The sequence below is a fragment of the Mya arenaria genome, chromosome 2, assembly GCF_026914265.1.
Source record: "Mya arenaria isolate MELC-2E11 chromosome 2, ASM2691426v1".
In the NCBI taxonomy this organism is placed as follows: Eukaryota; Metazoa; Mollusca; class Bivalvia; order Myida; family Myidae; genus Mya; species Mya arenaria.
This window is the reverse complement of record NC_069123.1, coordinates 69,427,720-69,448,001: the sequence shown is the minus strand read 5'-3', so window position 1 is coordinate 69,448,001 and position 20,282 is coordinate 69,427,720. Positions and strand designations below refer to the sequence as shown.

At 41.8% G+C, this 20,282-nt stretch overlaps 1 protein-coding gene across 5 annotated transcripts in view; it reads left to right on the top strand.

The window, feature by feature from the left end:
* The window catches only part of LOC128205504 (uncharacterized), a 115,030-nt gene that overhangs the window by 28,798 nt on the left and 65,950 nt on the right, over positions 1 to 20,282 (top strand). For 3 of the 5 annotated variants that reach the window (XM_052907240.1, XM_052907229.1, XM_052907204.1), the window contains exon 1: positions 12,006 to 12,203. The exons of the other annotated variants lie outside the window; for them this stretch is intronic. The gene's annotated coding sequence lies outside the window, so the exon portion shown is untranslated. Of the gene's footprint in view, positions 1 to 12,005; positions 12,204 to 20,282 lie in introns of those variants that run through there. 5 annotated transcript variants of the gene reach the window in all.

Genomic DNA, 20,282 nt, shown 5'->3' with positions numbered 1-20,282 from the left:
TCTCATGTTTATACCAAAGTCAAAATGCTGAACACATTGGCTTTACCCAGGCAATGCATTCTCAGGTTTATGTCAAGGTCGCCAAGCTGAAGTCATGGACTTTATTCAGGCAATGCATTCTCAGGTTTATGTCAAGGTCACCAAGCTGAAGACATGGGCCATACCAAGACAATGCATTCTCCGGTTTATGTCAAAGTCACCAAGCTAAAGACATGGGCTTTACTCAGGCAATGCATTCTCAGGTTTATGTCAAGGTCACCAAGCTGAAGACATGGGCCATACCAAGACAATGCATTCTCTGGTTTATGTCAAAGTCACCAAGCTAAAGACATGGGCTTTACTCAGGCAATGCATTCTCAGGTTAATGTCAAGGTCACCAAGCTGAAGACATGAGCTTTACTCAGGTGGTGCATTCTTCTATCTCAAGCTTATGCCAAGGTTATCAAGGTGGACAGATTGGCTTAAAATCTACCCGAGCAATTCATTCTTCTTAAACAAGTTTATGCTTAGGTCACTAGAGAGATGGGCCCTCTGACCGTTATGCAAAAGTCACTTAGCTGGACAGATGGGCTTCATTTAGGGAATTCATTTTCATTTCTAAGGTTTATGCCAAAGTCAATATGCTGAACTCACAGGCTTACACTCAGGCAATTCTTTCTTCATTTTCAGGTTATGTCTAGGTGGGCTTTATTTAGGCAGTGCATCCTTCTTTCTCAAGCTCATACAAAGGTCACCAAGATAGAGAAGAGGGCTTCACCTAGGCAATTCACCCCCATTCTCTAGTTTATGCAAAGGTCTTCGTACTGGTCTGATGGGCTTCACCCCCCATTCTCTAGTTTATGCAAAGGTCTGCATACTGGTCTGATGGACTTCACCCCCCATTCTCTAGTTTATGCAAAGGTCTGCGTACTGGTCTGATGGGCTTCACCCCCATTCTCTAGTTTATGCAAAGGTCTTCGTACTGGTCTGATGGGCTTCACCCCCATTCTCTAGTTTATGCAAAGGTCTGCGTACTGGTCTGATGGGCTTCACCCCCATTCTCTAGTTTATGCAAAGGTCTGCATACTGGTCTGATGGGCTTCACCCCCATTCTCTAGTTTATGCAAAGGTCTGCATAATGGTCTGATGGGCTTCACCCCCCATTCTCTAGTTTATGCAAAGGTCTTCGTACTGGTCTGATGGGCTTCACCCCCATTCTCTAGTTTATGCAAAGGTCTTCGTACTGGTCTGATGGGCTTCACCCCCATTCTCTAGTTTATGCAAAGGTCTTCGTACTGGTCTGATGGGCTTCACCCCCCATTCTCTAGTTTATGCAAAGGTCTTCGTACTGGTCTGATGGGCTTCACCCCCCTTCTCTAGTTTATGCAAAGGTCTACGTACTGGTCTAATGAGCTTCACCCCCCATTCTCTAGTTTATGCAAAGGTCTTCGTACTGGTCTGATGGGCTTCACCCCCCATTCTCTAGTTTATGCAAAGGTCTTCGTACTGGTCTGATGGGCTTCACCCCCCATTCTCTAGTTTATGCAAAGGTCTGCATACTGGTCTGATGGGCTTCACCCCCATTCTCTAGTTTATGCAAAGGTCTGCATACTGGTCTGATGGGCTTCACCCCCCATTCTCTAGTTTATGCAAAGGTCTACATACTGGTCTGATGGGCTTCACCCCCATTCTCTAGTTTATGCAAAGGTCTATGTACTGGTCTGATGGGCTTCACCCCCATTCTCTAGTTTATGCAAAGGTCTATGTACTGGTCTGATGGGCTTCACCCCCATTCTCTAGTTTATGCAAAGGTCTATGTACTGGTCTGATGGGCTTCACCCCCATTCTCTAGTTTATGCAAAGGTCTGCATACTGGTCTGATGGGCTTCACCCCCATTCTCTAGTTTATGCAAAGGTCTTCGTACTGGTCTGATGGGCTTCACCCCCATTCTCTAGTTTATGCAAAGGTCTGCGTACTGGTCTGATGGGCTTCACCCCCATTCTCTAGTTTATGCAAAGGTCTGCATACTGGTCTGATGGGCTTCACCCCCATTCTCTAGTTTATGCAAAGGTCTTCATACTGGTCTGATGGGCTTCACCCCCCATTCTCTAGTTTATGCAAAGGTCTACGTACTGGTCTGATGGGCTTCACCCCCATTCTCTAGTGTATGACAAGGTCTGCATAATGGTCTGATGGGCTTCACCCCCATTCTCTAGTTTATGCAAAGGTCTGCATACTGGTCTGATGGGCTTCACCCCCATTCTCTAGTTTATGCAAAGGTCTACGTACTGGTCTGATGGGCTTCACCCCAATTCTCTAGTTCATGCCAAGGTCTATATGCTGGTCAGATGGGCTTCACCCCCATTCTCTAGTTTATGCAAAGGTCTGCATACTGGTCTGATGGGCTTCACCCCCATTCTCTAGTTTATGCAAAGGTCTACGTACTGGTCTGATGGGCTTCACCCCCATTCTCTAGTTTATGCAAAGGTCTACGTACTGGTCTGATGGGCTTCACCCCAATTCTCTAGTTTATGCAAAGGTCTGCATACTGGTCTGATGGGCTTCACCCCCATTCTCTAGTTTATGCAAAGGTCTGCATAATGGTCTGATGGGCTTCACCCCCATTCTCTAGTTTATGCAAAGGTCTGCATAATGGTCTGATGGGCTTCACCCCCCATTCTCTAGTTTATGCAAAGGTCTGCATACTGGTCTAATGGGCTTCACCCCCATTCTCTAGTTTATGCAAAGGTCTGCATACTGGTCTAATGGGCTTCACCCCCCATTCTCTAGTTTATGCAAAGGTCTACGTACTGGTCTGATGGGCTTCACCCCCATTCTCTAGTTTATGCAAAGGTCTGCATAATGGTCTGATGGGCTTCACCCCCATTCTCTAGTTTATGCAAAGGTCTGCATACTGGTCTGATGGGCTTCACCCCAATTCTCTAGTTTATGCAAAGGTCTGCATACTGGTCTGATGGGCTTCACCCCCATTCTCTAGTTTATGCAAAGGTCTGCATACTGGTCTGATGGGCTTCACCCCCATTTTCTAGTTTATGCAAAGGTCTGCATACTGGTCTGATGGGCTTCACCCTCCATTCTCTAGTTTATGCAAAGGTCTGCATACTGGTCTGATGGGCTTCACCCCCATTCTCTAGTTTATGCAAAGGTCTGCATAATGGTCTGATGGGCTTCACCCCCCATTCTCTAGTTTATGCAAAGGTCTGCATACTGGTCTGATGGGCTTCACCCCCCATTCTCTAGTTTATGCAAAGGTCTGCATACTGGTCTGATGGGCTTCACCCCCATTCTCTAGTTTATGCAAAGGTCTGCATACTGGTCTGATGGGCTTCACCCCCAATTCTCTAGTTTATGCAAAGGTCTGCATACTGGTCTGATGGGCTTCACCCCCAATTCTCTAGTTTATGCAAAGGTCTGCATAATGGTCTGATGGGCTTCACCCCCCATTCTCTAGTTTATGCAAAGGTCTGCATAATGGTCTGATGGGCTTCACCCCAATTCTCTAGTTCATGCCAAGGTCTATATGCTGGTCAGATGGGCTTCAGTCCCATTCTCTAGTGTATGACAAGGTCTACATACTGGTCTGATGAGCTTCACCCCCATTCTCTTGTGTATGACAAGGTCTACATACTGGTCAGATGGGCTTCACCCCCATTCTCTAGTGTATGACTGGTCAGATGGGCTTCACCCCAATTCTCTAGTTCATGCCAAGGTCTATATGCTGGTCAGATAGGCTTCAGTCCCATTCTGAATTTAATGTCAAGGTTTCTAAGCAGGACCATTTGTTTCACCTGGAACATAAGATCTCATTTTATTAAGGTGTCATGAAGATTGGTTTTATTTTATTAATGCTTGTTGCTGGATTTTTTATTGTGTGATTGTTAAACAACTTTATGGTAATAAATACTTCAAATTTGTTAAAGTTAACTGTGTAGTTGTTTTGTACATACATCATAAAAAAAATGAATGAATGGATTTTATGTAAAGCACATGAGATGAGATACCGTAATGGTGGGCTGCAAACACTATCTATTACAGCTTCTCATTTGCAGAACTTGAAATGAGTCTTATCACCACATTCAGCTATTCTTAGTTTTCATGGTTATCTTAAATATCATGAAAAAAACTACAATCACTGATATAATTTCCCAGCACTTCACTTCAGGAAGTTACCATCAAATCATCCCAGAAACACACAGTTTGATGTTTTTTTATTGAATGATTCACTTTAAACATATATATGGGCATTTAGTGTTTTTTCAATACTTTAAAAAAAAAATCATTAAAGAATTGGACTCTAATCATTTTTGTATGGAATAGTTTATGTTTTCTTAAATAAATTTTATCGCATTCTTTTATCATTCTATCTATTTCTTAAAGCATTGTTCATTTCAAAGCAAAACAGACGGCCATGGCCTTTTCCCAAACACTCCATGGCTTCTCTTAGATTATATTTATATTATGGTCAATGGAATGTCAAGGTTAAACACAAAAGCAATCCTGTCATAAGCATTAAAAAAGTGTTCATGTTTATTGTTGTACATAGTAAATCGATGTTTGGCACTGCCTTTACAAAAGAGTAAATCGATGTTTGGCACTGCCTTTACAAAAGAGTAAATCGATGTTTGGCACTGCCTTTACAAAAGAGTAAATCGATGTTTGGCACTGCCTTTACAAGAGTAAATCGATGTTTGGCACTGCCTTTACAAAAGAGTAAATCGATGTTTGGCACTGCCTTTACAATAGTAAATCGATGTTTGGCACTGCCTTTACAATAGTAAATCAATGTTTGGCACTGCCTTTACAAAAGGGTAGAACCTCATTGACTAGCATTTGATAAGAAAAAGAATACTTCAAGGTTTGCACAAATTACGATTACACATACTTTAATGAGACCATCTAATATGTTATTAAATGTAATAGCTTTGCCCTTAAACTCTGATTCCTGTCAAATTAATAGTGGATACCTATTAGAGGGTAACTTTCATCACCTAATGATGTCCTAATTGGTATATTATTTTGTCAGTATGAGTTCCTTGGTGCTCTAATTAGCTGCCTGGTGGTTGTCTATGAAAGGATGGGAGCCTGGTTCCTATCATATGTTGGGTGTATGGACCTTTGACAGTTTCCATGTGCACACTGTTATGTAATGGACCTCTTCATCTGGCTTATGAACAACAAGTATTCTTTCTTTAAGGTAACTTACTCTATATAAGCCCAGTCACATAACTGTTGTCTGCATTGTTCTACCATTTTCAAGAGCATGTTTGGCAGTATTTGTGATCCCCCTTCATTGTTTGGAATTTGATTGAAACCATGTTTTATCCAATCTCTAGATAGTGGAGGGTTAATGAACCACCTGCTCCACCATGTTCTATCCATGCTCTAGATAGTGAAGGGGTAATGCACCACCTCTCCCCCCCCCATATTCTATCCATTCTCTAGATAGTGGAGGGGAAATGAACCACCTGCCCCCCCCCATATTCTATCCATTCTCTAGATAGTGGAGAGGAAATGAACCACCTGTCCCACCATGTTCTGTCCATTCTCTAGATAGTGGAGAGGAAATGAACCACCTGTCCCACCATGTTCTGTCCATTCTCTAGATAGTGGAGGGGTAATGAACCACCTGTCCCATGTTCTATACATTCTCTAGATAGTGCAGGGGTAATGAACCACCTGTCCCACCATGTTCTATCCATTCTCTAGATAGTGGAGGGGTAATGAACCACCTGTTCCACCATGTTCTATATATTCTCTAGATAGTGGAGGGGTAATGAACCACCTGTTTCCCACCATGTCCTATCCATTCTCTAGATAGTGGAGGGGTAATGAACCTCCTGCCCCATCATGTTTTATCCATTCTCTAGATAGCCGATAGGTAATGCAGCACCTGCCCCACCATGTTCTTTCCATTCTCTAGATAGTGTAGGGTAATGAACCATCTGTCCCACCATGTTTTATCCATTCTCTAGATAGCCGATTGGTAATGCACCACATTTCCCACCATGTTCTATCCATTCTCTAGATAGTTGAGGAGTAATGAACCACCTGCCCCATCATGTTCTATCCATTCTCTAGATAGCCGATGGGTAATGCAGCACCTGCCCCACCATGTTCTATCCATTCTCTAGATAGTGGAAGGGTAATGAACCACCTGCCCCACCATGTTCTATCCATTCTCTAGATAGTGTAGGGGTAATGCACCACCTGTCCCACCATGTTCTATCCATTCTCTAGATAGCCGATGGGTAATGCAGCACCTGCCCCACCATGTTCTATCCATTCTCTAGATAGTTGAGGAGTAATGAACCACCTGCCCCATCATGTTCTATCCATTCTCTAGATAGCCGATGGGTAATGCAGCACCTGCCCCACCATGTTCTATCCATTCTCTAGATAGTGGAAGGGTAATGAACCACCTGTCCCACCATGTACTATCCATTCTCTAGATAGTGGAGGGGTAATGCACCACCTGTCCCACCATGTTCTATCCATTCTCTAGATAGCGGATGGGTAATGCAGCACCTGCCCCACCATGTTCTATCAATTGTCTAGATAGTGGATGAGTTAATGCACCACATGCCCCATTTTCTATCCATTCTCTAGATAGTGGATGTATAATGCACCATCTACCCCACCATGTTCTATCCATTTTCTAGAGAGTGGAGGGGTAATGCACCACCTGCCCCACCATGTTCAATCCATTCTCTAGATAGTGGAGGGGTAATGAACCATCTGCCCCACCAAGTTCTATTCATTTTCTAGATAGTGGAGGGGTAATGAACCATCTGCCCAACCATGATATATCCATTCTCTAGATAGTGGAGGGGTAATGAACCACCTGCCCCACCATGTTCTATCCATGCTCTAGATATTGGAGGGGTAATGCCCCATCTCCCCCACCATGTTCTGTCCATGCTTTAGATAATGGAGGGTTAATGAACTATCTGCCCCACCATGTTCTATCCATGCTCTAGATAGTGGAGGGGTAATGCACCACCTCTCTCACCATGTTCTATCCATGCTCTAGATAATGGAGGGGTAATGAACCACCTGTCCCACCATGTTCTATCCATTCTCTAGATAGTGTAGGGTAATGAACCACCTGCCCCACCATGTGCTATCCATTCTCTAGATAGTGGAGGGGTAATGAAGCACCTGTTCTATCATGTTCTATATATTTCTCTAGATAGTGAAGGGGTAATGAACCACCTGTCCCACCATGTTCTATCCATTCTCTAGATAGTGGAGGGGTAATGAACCACCTGTCCCACCATGTTCTATCCATTCACTAGATAGTGTAGGGGTAATGAACCATTTGCTCCACCATGTTCTATCCATTCTCTAGATAGCCGATTGGTAATGCACCTCATTTCCCACCATGTTCCATCTATTCTCTAGATAGTGGAGGGGTAATGCACCACCTCTCCCACCATGTTCTATCCATTCTCTAGATAGCGTATGGGTAATGCAGCACCTGCCCCACCATGTACTATCCATTTTCTAGATAGTGGAGGGGTAATGAACCACCTGCCCCACCATGTGCTATCCATTCTCTAGATAGTGTTGGGTAATGAACCACCTGTCCCACCATGTACTATCCATTCTCTAGATAGTGGAGGAGTACTGTACCACCTGTCCCGCCATGTGCTATCCATTCTCTAGATAGTGGAGGGGTAATGAACCACCTGTCCCACCATGTTCTATCCATTCTCTAGATTGTGTAGGGTAATGAACCACCTGTCCCACCATGTACTATCCATTCTCTAGATGGTGGAGGGTTAATGAACCACCTGTCCCACCATGTGCTATCCATTCTCTAGATAGTGGAGGGGTAATGAACCACCTGTCCCACCATGTTCTATCCATTCTCTAGATAGTGTAGGGGTAATGAACCACCTGTCCCACCATGTGCTATCCATTCTCTAGATAGCCGATTGGTAATGCACCACATTTTCCACCATGTTCCATCCATTCTCTAGATAGTGGAGGGGTAATGTACCACCTGTCCCACCATGTGCTATCCATTCTCTAGATAGCGGATGGGTAATGCACCACATGCCCCATGTTCTATCCATTCTCTGGATAGTGGAGGGGTAATGCACCATCTGCCCCACCATGTTCTATCCATTATCTAGAGAGTGGAGGGGTAATCCATTCTCAAGATAGTGGAGGGGTAATGTACCACCTGTCCCACCATGTACTATCAATTCTCTAGATAGCGGAGGAGTACTGTACCACCTGTCCCACCATGTACTATCCATTCTCTAGATAGCGGAGGGGTATTGTACCACCTGTCCCACCATGTACTATCCATTCTCTAGATAGTGTAGGGGTAATGAACCACCTGTCCCACCATGTACTATCCATTCTCTAGATAGCGGAGGGGTACTGTACCACCTGTCCCACCATGTACTATCCATTCTCTAGATAGTGGAGGGGTACTGTACCACCTGTCCCACCATGTACTATCCATTCTCTAGATAGCGGAGGGGTATTGTACCACCTGTCCCACCATGTACTATTCATTCTCTAGATAGCGGAGGGGTAATGTACCACCTGTCCCACCATGTACTATCCATTCTCTGGATAGCGGAGGGGTATTGTACCACCTATCCCACCATGTGCTATCCATTCTCTAGATAGTGGAGGGGTACTGTACCACCTGTCCCACCATGTTCTATCCATTCTCTAGATAGCGGAGGGGTATTGTACCACCTGTCCCACCATGTACTATCCATTCTCTAGATAGCGGAGGGGTACTGTACCACCTGTCCCACCATGTACTATCCATTCTATAGATAGTGAAGGGGTAATGTACCACCTGTCCCACCATGTTCTATCCATTCTCTAGATAACAGAGGGGTACTGTACCACCTGTCCCACCATGTACTATCCATTCTCTAGATAGCGGAGGGGTATTGTACCACCTGTCCCACCATGTACTATCCATTCTCTAGATAGTGAAGGGGTACTGTACCACCTGTCCCACCATGTTCTATCCATTCTCTAGATAGTGAAGGGGTAATGTACCACCTGTCCCACCATGTTCTATTCATTCTCTAGATAGTGGAGGGGTAATGAACCACCTGTCCCACCATGTTCTATCCATTCTCTAGATAGTGAAGGGGTACTATACCACCTGTCCCACCATGTACTATCCATTCTCTAGATAGCGGAGGGGTATTGTACCACCTGTCCCACCATGTACTATCCATTCTCTAGATAGTGTAGGGTTAATGAACCACCTGTCCCACCATGTACTATCCATTTTCTAGATAGTGGAGGGGTAATGTACCACCTGTCCCACCATGTACTATCCATTTTCTAGATAGTGAAGGGGTACTGTACCACCTGTCCCACCATGTTTTATCCATTCTCTAGATAGTGAAGGGGTAATGTACCACCTGTCCCACCATGTTCTATCCATTCTCTAGATGGTGGAGGGGTAATGAACCACCTGTCCCACCATGTTCCATCCATTCTCTAGATAGTGAAGGGGTACTGTACCACCTGTCCCACCATGTACTATCCATTCTCTAGATAGCGGAGGGGTATTGTACCACCTGTCCCACCATGTACTATCCATTCTCTAGATAGTGTAGGGGTAATGAACCACCTGTCCCACCATGTACTATCCATTTTCTAGATAGTGGAGGGGTAATGTACCACCTGTCCCACCATGTGCTATCCATTCTCTAGACAGCGGAGGGGTAATGTACCACCTGTGTCACCATGATATATCCATTCTCTAGATAGTGTAGGGGTAATGAACCACATGCCCCACCATGTGCTATCCATTCTCTAGATAGTGGAGGGGTAATGTACCACCTCTCCCACCATGTGCTATCCATTCTCTAGATAGTGTAGGGTAATGAACCACCTGTCCCACCATGTGCTATCCATTCTCTAGATAGTGGAGGGGTAATGTACCACCTGTCCCACCATGTACTATCAATTCTCTAGATAGCGGAGGGGTAATGTACCACCTGTCCCACCATGTACTATCCATTCTCTAGATAGTGGAGGGGTAATGAACCACCTGCCCCACCATGTTCTATCCCTCGGTTAGACAGTTTAGGTTAATGCACCACTTACCCGACTTTGTTCTGTGTTGGAATAAAGGCATAACACTTCCAACTTATTTTGATTTGTGGATATACAAGGATTGTTAAACATGATCATAATTTATATTGGAATCATTTTTTGGATCAGCAATGATGTCTTCAGATGGCAACATTGTCAAAGTCAATAGCTTTTCCACTCAGATATATCATTGATAAAAAATGATGACATTGTGAAGTTAGTTTTAAATGAAATGTCCAGCAATTTCTGCAATAGAAGCTGGATCTCTCTAATGCTTTTTTTATATTATACCCCAAAGAAACAATGTTTGAAGGGGATATTTTAGAGTCACCCTGTGGCTGGTCAGTCGTTCTGTCAAAGCATTACAATTTTCCTTGTACGGACCACAACTTGAAAATTAAGGGATGGAATTCAATTATCCATCACCCAACAGGACGTTTCGATAGAAGGATAGTTCCTTCTTTGCATTGTTTGTCCATATGTCCTTCTGTCGGTCTGGTTTTTCTCTTTATAACCATATCTTGGTAGGGATTGGTCAGATAACATTCAAACATGGTCAGAATGTTCCCCTTGATGAATCTTCGACTGCTTGTAAAAGTGGGTCGCAAAAGGGGTCAAAAACTATATTACTAGGATAAATCTAAGAAAAATCTTTTGAACACCTAAGAGGTGTTATATTTGGTCCACCATCCATCAAAATTAATCAGAATGTTTTACCTTGCTGAAATCTTCAACAAATTTAAAACTGGTTCACATTTATTTAAAAATTAGGTTACTAGGTCAAATCTTATATTTTTTTTGTCTAGAGGAAATATATCTGGTCTAATATTTATGGTATTTATCAGAATCTTTTCCTTGAGGTTTTAAACTCGGTCACATGAAGTCAGTATCTAGGACACTAGGTCAACACTTTGAAAAGTCATTTCAGGAACTAAATATTGCTATTGATTGGTCAGACTCTCTTTAGACTGTGATCAGACTGTTCCCCTTGGTGTATCTGGTAGACTTAAAAATGGGTCACAGAGACAATATAACCACTCAAATATTCATTAAACTGCAGCCATATTGCATGTTTTGGTTGAAATATTTCACCAACATGTCAGTTCAATGCTACAATGTATCTACTTTGCATAATCTTGTGGGGATATCAACTCAACAAATAAACTTCATGCAATGATAGAACATTATGAGTACATGAATCATAACTAATATTTTTGCTTGTTAGAGAGTTGTTGCCATTTTTAACTTTTTCTTGTCCAAAGCACACCTTGAAAACTATTGGATCAATCTAATACAACTTCATGCATGTTATTGCCCTAATGTTTTTCTTGTCCAGAGAATAACTTGAAAACTACTGGATGAAATTGAATTAAACTTCATAAATGGCAAAGCACAAGAGAGGAAGTGCAGTGTACAAGAACCATAACTCTGTCTACAGCATTGTCATTTTTTGGTGGGATTTTCTAAATATTTCATTGCAATTTCCTGTCAGGGTGGCGTTTGCAGGTTTAAATCACATTCAGTGATATCTCTAGTTTAATTTGGAGCATGCTGTCTGATGTTGCTTGCGCTTTGTCACTAAAAAATTTTATGACAATGGTTGCAAACTTTGTGAGTACTTTATGCATAAGGACATTTGTTTTAAGTAAAGTGAGCATTCTAACAGTTATTTCATTATGCATATGGCATTATTTTCTGTGATTGCTGTACTGTAGTTCAAAGAACCAAGGGTGTTGCAACAAATTTATGTGGTCTAAATATCAGTTGATAAAACAAACATATAAAAATATTAAAATTATAAACATAAAATTGGCAACTTCCCGAGCCTGCTCCCAACATAGACTGGTGTATCAGATTTCAGCAGAGGTATAGTAGACTGCTTCACCGTAGTGTTTTCCCCTCAATCCAGGAACAGCTATGAAGCTTTAACCATACACATCTCATCATTGTGAACAATTTTTCTGGTGGCATACATCCCCACAATTCATCAAGATACTTTCACAATTGTCATAAGGACAATTTTTTGCGTCAAAAACACATTTTGACATTAATAATTTCATCTTGGTTATCAGCGTCATCTGTGAATGTTTTCGGGAACAATTCTGGAATAAGCCAGGTAAGTCTTGTACTTGTTATTGTTATAATTGTTAACATTTATATACAAATGATAACCTTTTGTGCTGATACCTGGGTAATGTCTTTAATTTAGCTGCAGATTAGATATCTGTAGGAATATGTAGTAGTAAAGATGGAAATGTTGTGTATTTTTATGTTCATTCTTGTTGTTTGTTAGAAAATAGTGTACTTTAATCTATGTTGGCTTTGTATTATAGTTCATGCAATTATGTGCTAGATTATTCCTCATTTCATTAAATCATTCTCGAAAAAAATAACAAAAAATAACATAGCAGCGTACTTTGCAGATCAGGTTTTGGCTACAGGAAGTTGACACTTGAGTGCATATACACTTAGATGCTCTGTTCCTTTATAAGTTATATCACATGGGCCTTGGAATGAAATTACAGATATACAACAAAAGTACTTGACTCCATTTTGTATTATTTTCGGACTCTACTTTTACCAGCCATGGTCTGTATGGATGTTGCCATGGTCTGTGTTGCCATGGTCTGTATGGATGTTGCCATGGTCTGTGTTGCCATGGTCTGTTTGTATGTTGCCATGGTCTGTATTGATGTTGCCATGGTCTGTATGGATGTTGCTATGGTCTGTGTTGCCATGGTCTGTATGGATGTTGCCATGGTCTGTATGGATGTTGCCATGGTCTGTATGTATGGATGTTACCATGGTCTGTATGGATGTTACCATGGTCTGTATGGATGTTACCATGGTCTGTATGGATGTTGCCATGGTCTGTATGGATGTTACCATGGTCTGTATGGATGTTACCATGGTCTGTATGGATGTTGCCATGGTCTGTATGGATGTTGCCATGGTCTGTATGGATGTTACCACGGTCTGTATGGATGTTGCCACGGTCTGTATGGATGTTACCATGGTCTGTATGGATGTTGCCACGGTCTGTATGGATGTTGCCATGGTCTGTATGTATGGATGTTACCATGGTCTGTATGGATGTTGCCATGGTCTGTATGTATGGATGTTACGATGGTCTGTATGGATGTTGCCATGGTCTGTATGTATGGATGTTACCATGGTCTGTATGGATGTTACCATGGTCTGTATGGATGTTGCCACGGTCTGTATGGATGTTACCATGGTGTGTATGGATGTTGCCATGGCCTGTATGGATGTTGCCACGGTCTGTATGGATGTTGCCACGGTCTGTATGGATGTTGGCATGGTCTGTATGGATGTTGCCACGGTCTGTATGGATGTTACCATGGTCTGTATGGATGTTGCCATGGTCTATATGGATGTTACCATGATTTGTATGGATGTAACCATGGTCTGTATTGATGTTGCCATGATCTGTATGGATGTTACCATGGTCTGTATGGATGTTGCCATGGTCTGTATGGATGTTGCCATGGTCTGTATGGATGTTGGCATGGTCTGTATGTATGGATGTTACCATGGTCTGTATGGATGTTGCCATGGTCTGTCATTCTCTGCCTACTTTAAATCATAAATGGAACCACTGTTTTGCATCGAGGTATGGAAACCTTTTTGATTGGTAATTGTAGTCACATAAAAGAAAGTCTTTCTGCGGAATATAAAAAAAACAGAGTTATTGGTTTGATTACAAAAAGTAAAGCTCTGTCTGATATTTTCATTTCTATATGTGATGTTTTGACCGTTGCCCTCTGAGCTGAAATATGAATGTGATTTGTTCTCAGAGTTTTTCACTCAGCAGTATAGGGAAGATTTTGCCAGTTTGTGTTTCACTTTAATAGAGCAAAGGAGCCACATCTTGAGAAAAATATTTTGGAGCAAATTGACCCAAATTCTAAGTATATAATATTTAGTATAAAATAATACAACTACTATGGGAAAACATGAGGTGTTGTCGTTGCTTTCTGTTTTAGGGCTTTGTCATTCTGCATTGTCCAATTGTAACTGTGCTCGATTTGTTGTGCTTGGTTCATGTATGTTTTGTTTTCCGCCTAGCTTGTCTTTCTGATTAAAATATCTAGGGCAAAAAAGTTGGATAGTAACCTGCTCCTCAGGTAAGTTTGTAAGGTAAACTCTTGGAATCACAAATGGATGATATTCTGTAATTTATTTGAATTGCTTTGCATTACTGACAGTATATTGCTGTCATGTAATTCTGAATGATCAACTTTTAGCTCTCAGTTTGTTCTCATGATCAACTGTTGTGGGCTTTCATTTTCATCATTTGCTTGTTATCACTCAAGCAGCCAAAGGGACTACTCAATGTTCATCAAACTTTGTCAGTATATTCATTTATATCTTAAGTTGGTTATAGATCTTATTTTGAAGAAAATTAGGTGTCTTGAAGGGCTGTCTGTCTAATTATTTTTCGGCAAAAATTCCCCACCTTAAAAAGTATATATTTTACCCTAATTTGGAGAAAAAATCCCATTTATATTGCCCTGTGTATGCATTCATGCCATATCTTCTGGAATTTTGTTTCTTCCGTTGGTCTGGGAGAAATACCCCAAAGAATTTTGAAAAAAGTGATTTGGAAAAATATCATTGCATCAGAACGATAAATGACGATTAATGAATATCCCCTGATCAAGGTCAAAATCCCCTGGTTTTATGAGCAAGCTTGGACGTTTTCACAAAGTATGGCATGTATGTGTTTATATGATGAAAACTGAAATAAACTAGCCAGGATATAAAAAATTCCATGTCACTTGACTCCACAATGTGCAGTCACTAGGGTCCACAATGTGCAGTAACTAGAGTCCACAATGTGCAGTAATTATAGTCCACAATGTGCAGTCACTACTATGCACAATGTTCAGTAACTAGAGTCCACTATGTGCAGTCACTAGAGTTCACTATATGCAGTCACTAGCGTCTGCAATGTGCAGTCACTAGAGTCCACAATGTGCAGTCACTAGAGTCCACAAAGTGCAGTCACTAGAGTCCACAAAGTGCAGTCACTAGAGTCCACAATGTGCAGTCACTAGAGTCCACAAAGTGCAGTCACTAGAGTCCACAATGTGCAGTCACTAGGGTCCACAATGTGCAGTCACTTGAGTCCACAATGTGCAGTCACTGGAGTCCACTATATGCAGTCACTAGAGTCCACAATGTGCAGTCATTATAGTCCACAATGTGCAGTCACTACTATGCACAATGTTCAGTAACTAGAGTCCACTATGTGCAGTCACTAGAGTTCACTATATGCAGTCACTAGCGTCTGCAATGTGCAGTCACTAGAGTCCACAATGTGCAGTCACTAGAGTCCACAATGTGCAGTCACTAGAGTCCACAATGTGCAGTCACTAGAGTCCACAAAGTGCAGTCACTAGAATCCACAATGTGCAGTCACTAGCGTCCACAATGTGCAGTCACTGGAGACCACTATATGCAGTCACTAGAGTCCACAAAGTGCAGTCACTAGCGTCCACAATGTGCAGTCACTGGAGTCCACAATGTGCAGTCACTAGAGTCCACTATATGCAGTCACTAGAGTCCACAATGTGCAGTCACTAGAGTCCACAATATGCAGTCACTAAAGTCCTCAATGTGCAGTCACTAGAGTCCACTATATGCAGTCACCAGAGTCCACTATATGCAGTCACTAGAGTCCACAATGTGCAGTCACTAGAGTCCACAATGTGCAGTCACTAGAGTCCACAACGTGCAGTCACTAGAGTCCACAATGTGCAGTCACTAGAGTTCACAATGTGTAGTCACTAGCGTCTGCAATGTGCAGTCACTAGGGTCCACAATGTGCAGTCACTAGAGTCCACAATGTGCAGTCACTTGAGTCCACAATGTGCAGTCACTAGAGTCCACAATGTGCAGTCATTATAGTCCACAATGTGCAGTCACTACTATGCACAATGTTCAGTAACTAGAGTCCACTATGTGCAGTCACTAGAGTTCACTATATGCAGTCACTAGCGTCTGCAATGTGCAGTCACTAGAGTCCACAATGTTCAGTCACTAGAGTCCACAAAGTGCAGTCACTAGAGTCCACAAAGTGCAGTCACTAGAGTCCACAATGTGCAGTCACTAGAGTCCACAATGTGCAGTCACTAGAGTCCACAAAGTGCAGTCACTAGAGTCCACAATGTGCAGTCACTAGCGTCCACAATGTGCAGTCACTGGAGTCCACTATATGCAGTCACTAGAGTCCACAAAGTGCAGTCACTAGAGTCCACAATGTGCAGTCACTGGAGTCCACAATGTGCAGTCACTAGAGTCCACAATGTGCAGTCACTTGAGTCCACAATGTGCAGTCACTAGAGTCCACTATATGCAGTCACTAGAGTCCACAATGTGCAGTCACTAGAGTCCACAATATGCAGTCACTAAAGTCCTCAATGTGCAGTCACTAGAGTCCACTATATGCAGTCACCAGAGTCCACTATATGCAGTCACTAGAGTCCACAATGTGCAGTCACTAGAGTCCACAATGTGCAGTCACTAGAGTCCACAACGTGCAGTCACTAGAGTCCACAATGTGCAGTCACTAGAGTCCACAATGTGTAGTCACTAGCGTCTGCAATGTGCAGTCACTAGGGTCCACAATGTGCAGTCACTAGAGTCCACAATGTGCAGTCACTTGAGTCCACAATGTGCAGTCACTAGAGTCCACAATGTGCAGTCACTAGAGTCCACAATGTGCAGTCACTAGAGTCCACAATATGCAGTCACTAAAGTCCTCAATGTGCAGTCACTAGAGTCCACTATATGCAGTCACCAGAGTCCACTATATGCAGTCACTAGAGTCCACAATGTGCAGTCACTAGAGTCCACAATGTGCAGTCACTAGAGTTCACAATGTGTAGTCACTAGCGTCTGCAATGTGCAGTCACTAGAGTCCACAATGTGCAGTCACTTGAGTCCACAATGTGTAGTCACTAGTGTCCACAATGTGCAATCACTTAATTCCCCAATGTGCAATCACTAGCGTCCACAATGTGCAGTCACTTAAGTCCCCAATGTGCAATCACTAGAGTCCACAATGTTCAGTCACTTGAGTGCCCAATGTGCAGTCACTTAAGTCCCAAATGTGCAATCACTAGCATCCACAATGTGCAGTCACTTGAGTGCCCAATGTGCAGTCACTTATGTCCCAAATGTGCAATCACTAGCGTCCACAATGTGCAGTCACTTTATATGCAGTCACTAGAGTCCTTTTAAACTTGTGTGAATGGATTGCCTACATGACACAGTTCAGCTCACCTATACTTTATTTCAGAAGTATAAATAATTTTAAAATCCCTTTTTTCTGGAACAATTTTCCTTTGGCAATTCCCCGGCCCCCATTCCTTTAGAGCTCAAATATGCCTTGTTACCAATCATTTAATGAATGACTTAATACTTTTTACCTGTGAATTCTTTGTGAAGTCTTGATATCATCAGAGTAACCTTTGGTCAAAAAGAAGGTAAATATGTCAGATATTAAAAACAACAATTGATAGCTGAGCCACGTTTTTTACTCAATCTTTATGAAACTTGGTCAGAAATTGAGCCTTCATGAAAGTATATGGCAATGTTGATTATGTTGGTAAATTGGTCAACTGTTTCAAATATTTGTTATCTGAATTGAAGTAAAAGTTTCTATCAAATATTCATGAAACCTGGCCTTTTAAAATCTAAGTCGGCTTCAATTATGGTGCAATTGTTGGGTTAAAAAGTAGGTTTACAAGTCTATTGATCTAAAAACCCTCTGCTTATTCTATTAAATATTTATTGTGAAATTTTGTCAGAATGTATGTTAAGATTGACAATTGTTCATGTAAGGTAAAAGTAGGGTCAGTTCATGTAGGTCAAATTTTTATAAAAAATGTTGTAAATACCCTGTTGGCCCACTTTTTACAGAATCTTCCTGAAACTTGATCAGATTTTTAGCTCTACTGGCCAAAGGCCAGAAGAGCTTATGCGATGGTAATGTGTACGTAGTATGTGCATCCGTGCGGTCGTGCGTCCATGCGGTCGTGCGGTCGTGCGTCTGTAAACAATTGGTTGTGAACACGATACAGTCTTCAGTTTTGATTGTATCTCGATGAAACTTGTACAGTATCTAGATATCCATTAGAGCTTGGTTCCTTTCGAAAACCAGATCCGCCCATAAATGCCTAGATTATGGGCCATTAAAGTTTTAAAGAAATGCTTTCTATTTTTAGCCAGGTCTGCATGAGCAAATTCTATTTTTAGCCAAGTTTACATGTACATGTAAATTCAAGTCTAGAGTTAAGGGAGACAATTTGCAAGTCTAGGAATTTGAGAGACAATTTGCTTTTTGCTTCTGCAGTTGATTTTGTGAATTACTCTGCCTTGTTCTTGTTGAAAGCCCCAAGGCCATTTTTAAGCTTTAAGTTCTGTAGTTTGCGCATTCATCTTAACAAAATTGGTTGTTAATGTTTAAGTTATGCACCTGGTGTCATTACTGGCCACACCCAGAGTTCACAGGTTTAGTAAACATAAATCTGGAAAGGTTTGAAAATGTTTTTGTGTGTTCGTGCATCCATCTCAGCACAATTGATTGTGAATGTTTGTTCAAATTGATCAATGTTGTCTTAGGATGCCCTTGACTTTGACCTTTTGACCAACTTTTTTTAACTTTTAAAACTACGGAAATTTTTACTATGAGTACAGTTTTGAAAGCATTTTTTTTTTGTCAGATGACTTTTAATAGGCATATATTAAAATAGTTCATGCAACTAATCTGCTTACAATACTTTCTGGGCTCAGATGTTGAACGTGCTACGTTTTCAGGTAACCCAAACACAAAACATAAACTATATGTCTGTTGCCTTTTACCCATACATACATGCTATAGATTGATATGACCACAAAAGCCATGCCAGAAGAGCATAGGCCCTTTTGGGCCTTTGTTTGTCTTTATCTTCTAGGTCAAGTGAGATTTGAGTAATTTCTAGCGAAAAAGTGGGTCACTTGGTCTAAGGCCTTATAAAAGATATTTAATTAGCTTTAGGGACTGTGATAGTCCCCCGGATCTTCACTCGGATAGTCCTCCGGATCTTGACTCAGATAGTCCTCCGGATCTTGACTTATAATCCTCTGCATCTTGAATGATAGTCCTTCAGATCTTGACTGATATTCATCTGCATCTTGACTGGTAGTCCTTCTGATCTCTACTGATATTCCTCTGCATCTTGACTGATAGTCCTCCAGATCTTGACTGATAGTCCTCCAGATCTTGAATGATATTCCTCCAGATCTTGACTGATAGTCCTCCAGATCTTGAAAGATAGTCCTCCAGATCTTGACTGATATTCGTCCAGATCTTGAAAGATAGTCCTCCAGATCTTGACTGATAGTCCTCCAGATCTTGACTGATAGTCCTCCGGATATTGACTGATAGTCCTCCAGATCTTGACTGATAGTCCTCCAGATCATGACTGATAGTCCTCCAGATCTTGAAAGATAGTTCTCCAGATCGTGACTGATAGTCATCCAGATCTTGACTCAGATAGTCCTCCAGATCTTGACTGATATTCCTCCAGATCTTGAAAGATAGTCTCCAGATCTTGACTCGAATAGTCCTCCATATCTTGACTGATATATCCTTCCGATATTGACTGAAAGTCCTCTGGATTTTGACCGATTATAGTCAGCCAGATCTTGACTGATAGATCTCCGGATCTTGACTGATAGACCTCCGGATCTTGACTGATAGTCCTCCAGTTCTTGACTTAAAGTCCTCCTGATATTGGCTGATAGTCCTCCGGATTTTGACTGATAGTCCTCCAGATCTTGACTGATAATCCTCCAGATCTTGACTGATAGTCCTCCGTGAGTTGAAGAGTGCATCATATAGTTTGATGTCATGAAGAGCATATGGTAGTAACAGTTAGAACATACATGTAAAATCTTAATGATTATGAAGTGCGGAAGGAGTGTTAGAACCAGTCTCATGAGGCAGGGAACCAAATTATGACGTCGTGTCTGTAAAGTTATAAAACTGTAAGTCTTAGTTATTTAGCAAGGTACTTACTTGAGGCTGGAAATGTAGGCTATAATCTGAAAGCAGTTAATGTTTTTACAAATAAAACACATTTATAACAAGAGAGTGACAGCATAAAATTTGTAATACATAAAC